Source organism: Spermophilus citellus (genome assembly GCF_964194105.1).
Source record: "Spermophilus citellus genome assembly, chromosome: 13".
NCBI classification, from domain to species: Eukaryota; Metazoa; Chordata; class Mammalia; order Rodentia; family Sciuridae; genus Spermophilus; species Spermophilus citellus.
This window is the reverse complement of record NC_138193.1, coordinates 95,323,285-95,326,826: the sequence shown is the minus strand read 5'-3', so window position 1 is coordinate 95,326,826 and position 3,542 is coordinate 95,323,285. Positions and strand designations below refer to the sequence as shown.

Sequence of the window (3,542 nt, the reverse complement as noted above, 5' to 3'; positions counted from 1 at the left end):
CCAGTGCGTCTTCCGCCGCGCAGGGCCGCTGCAGAGCCTTCTGGGAATTGCAGGGACAAGGGCCTGCTCGGCGCCTGCGCAGCCGGGCGGGCTCCCACGCCGCCGAGCTTCGCGCCCGAGCACTGTATCCGCCCCTTCCGCACAGACTAACAGGCCTGTGACGCGAAGCACCCGGCTGCGACTGAGAGTCCAACTGCAACCCTACACCGTCGGAGGCTGGACAGAAATGCGGAGATCAAGAGACCCTCGCCCCCGGCCGCCAGCGGATGAGTCTGGTTTCTACCACTAGTGAAGTCAGGGATGCACCCGAGACAGGAAGAAAATGAAAGGGGGCAAGGAAAGAGGACAATAAGGAGTAAGAGCAGTAGAAAAGTCAGGCCTGGGACAGGGACGCAGCTCGGTCTTGTTCAGAGGCTTTGCCTTACTCCCTCATTGAGTGTGTAATGCCGTGGAAAAGGGTGTGCATCAAGTTTCTGTCCTTTCCAAAGGTATTTAAAGCCGCATAAATTTAACAGATCTCCACACACCCTCTAGGAGAGAGCGCAGGAGATATCGACATGGACAGGAAGAAGTGGAGTCAGCCAAACTTTCTCTTCCCAAATAATATCGCCAATTAAATTTCCTTCCTTGCACAAAACATTTAGGAAAAGTATGGGAGAAGCTGGGCACCATTGCTAATGCCTGTTGTCCCAGCTACTCTTGAGGTCAAAGAGGAGGATCGCTTGATCTAGGAATTTGGGGCCATTCTGGGCAAAGTAGCAAAACTGGTCTTATTAAAGAAACAAAAAATACTGCAGGTGTTAACTAAGATCTAAATAAGGAGACGTCTCATCCGTTCCACTCCTGTTTCACTCCCTTAGAGGCCAACAGTCTTGAATGGGTGTCTTCTTTCTCTTAGGTGTTAGCTATCTCTTAAACCCTGTGTGATGGACAGCTCTGTTTCTAATATTTAATTCTATAATGAACAAATCTGTCTTTAAATCCTTGCTGCCTCAGATTTGGCTATCTTTGACTTAAACCATTGTGAAATCTTTTTAAAATGAATAATTTATTTTTAGAACAAAACAGTCATATGGCTAAAAATTCAAGATACAAAAGGGTATAAAGTGTCTTCAAACTGTCTCCAGCCACACAGGCATTTCTTATTATCTGTCCAAAGCGTTTTACTTTTATATGTATCTTCCCCCCTTTTTTCATTCAAACAGCAACTAACTACCACATTGTCCTGTATTTTCTTTTAACTGAGTGTATTTTATATGTGGGAGGCCAACCTTAGGGGTGACTGAGTTACATTCCCCAGCTGGGTGCTGAGGCGCTCAGTCACAGAAATGGGTGTGCCTTGCTACAGCCCCATGGGTGAAGCTATGCTCATCTGTTCCTTTGTAATATAACCCCTTGCCCTGTTTAGGATAGAATCTTCCATGGAAGTGCCTTGTGTGTGTCCCCTCCTCTTACTGTGCCCTTGGGTGTGGCCTACCCAGGTGTCAGTCAACCTGCTGACAGTGGACATCATGAAGATAGACTCAGCCTCCTGAAACCTGACCCCTTGCCTCATTTGAATAGCTTCTGCTCAATAAAAGGGGTCAGCGCGTGTTCTTCCTTGCTCTCTCTTTCTGCGGACCCTTAAGGTCAGAGGAGCCTTCACAGCAACCCCAAAGAAAAAGGTATTTGTGTCTCTTGTATGGTTATTTCGTGCAGCCCAGTTAGCCCAGTTTAACTAGAGTGACCCCTGAGCCTTTTAGTGGTGAGAACAGAAACCCAGCATTTTATAGATCTATTTCTGTACATTAAAACCTTCTGCATTCTTTATTACTGCCCAGGATTTAATTTTTTGAATGTAATATGGTTTAATTAGTACATTACTGATTCTAAGGGATATTTAGGTGGCTTCCAATCTTTTGCTGTTATTAACAATGCTGCTATAAATAACTTTGTATCTAAGTTACTTCAAACACTCAAGTATATGAGTAGGATGAATTCCTAGAAGTGAAATTGCTGGATCAGTTTATTTTATTTATTTGTTTGGTACCAGGGAGTGAATCCAGGGGTGCTTAACCACTGAGCAATATGCCCAGTCTGTTATTTTGAGGCAATCTCACTAAGTTATTGTGGCTAGCTTTGAATTTGAGCTCCTCCTGCCTCAGCCTCTTGAACTGCTGGGATTACAGGTGTGTGCCATGGCAACTGGCTTTATTTATTTATTTATTTAAATATTTTTTAGTTGTCAAAGGATCTTTTATTTATGTATATGTGGTGCTGAGGATCGAACCCAGGGCCTCATACATGCCAGGCAAGTGCTCTACCACTAAGCCACGACTCCAGCCTGGCTTTATTTTTTTGTGCTCTGCTGGCCCTCAAACCCAGTATCTCATGCTATGCAAGAGCTGTGCCACTGAGCTACACCCCCAACCCTGAAAAACAATATTTTTTGTTTTCTTTTTTTTTTTTGTAAGTTGTGTATGGACTTATTTTTTTTAAGTTGTTTTTAGATGGTGTTAGCATTGAACATACTAGGCAAGCACTCTATCACTGAGGTACAACTAGAGCCCCTGAAAAACAATCTTAACTAATATGTTTATTTCTCTAATCTCTACTATCTTTCTAAAGCATAAAACTGACCCTGCTTAATTTTGATGACTGATTTCACACTGATCTTGAAAAGAAAAAAGAAAGAAAACGGGAAGCCCCCCCCAAAAAAATCAAGACATGCTCATTGTAAACCATTGGCAGTAACTAGTGACCAATTCCTGAAAATTGGCAAATAAAAAGAAAAACTTAAGTATTTATCCTGCGTTTCCAGTATGAACTGTAGTTCAGAATAACTAACTGATGAGAGGTAGTTCTTTATAGATTATCATCCAGTAAACAAGCAAAGAATGATAGAATAATCACCATTTTGTGCCGCAGTCTGGCTGGGCACAATTCAGGAGCCACTTGTCAAAAGAAACTAACTTATTTTTAGAACTACAAACGCCAAACAAAACAGCTCCTCAGGAAAAAACCCTCAGAGCCCAACTGCCACCACCGGCTTCCCCAAGCCTCTCACCCCCACACAAACCTCACCACCTCCCACAATCCTCCTGCTCTTGAGGCTGATTGGCTGGGTCGCATGGGCGGAGCCAAAGAAGTCCCCTAATGAGCAGCTCCGTGGAGGAGCCAATCAGCTAGATGTTGCTGGGGCCGCTGTGAACCAATCATCAGCTGGCAGTCTGAAGGGCGGGGAAACAGCCCAATGAACATCACCACAGAGGAGCCAATCAGCTAGATGTTGCTGGGGCCGCTGTAAGCCAATCATCAGCCGGCAGCTGGAAGTTTGCTGGCAGCTGGAAGTTTGCTGGGGCCCCTTTGGCTGTGGCTCTCAACATCTCCCCCTCTCTGTTTAAACAACAAGCATGTGGCTTAGGGACCGTGCCTGCCTTAGGTTGTCCAATACTACATATGGTCCTTACCCGTCTTCGGATGAGCTGACCTCAGGGCATCAGCCTCCTGTCTTAGGTTGGTACCATTGTAATTGGATCTTACCCGTCATTGACTACCGGTCC

The 3,542-nt window shown here is 44.9% G+C and overlaps 1 long non-coding RNA gene across 2 annotated transcripts; it reads left to right on the top strand.

The window, feature by feature from the left end:
- Positions 1-225: 225 nt before the first annotated feature.
- On the top strand, positions 226-1,664 carry LOC308632443. 2 transcript variants are annotated; one of them, XR_014018534.1, is made up of 2 exons: positions 226-355; positions 1,409-1,664. It is a non-coding gene; the product is annotated as an uncharacterized lncRNA (long non-coding RNA). The 2 variants fall into 2 exon arrangements; XR_014018535.1 differs by having other exon boundaries at positions 226-488.
- The last annotated feature ends 1,878 nt before the right edge of the window (positions 1,665-3,542 follow it).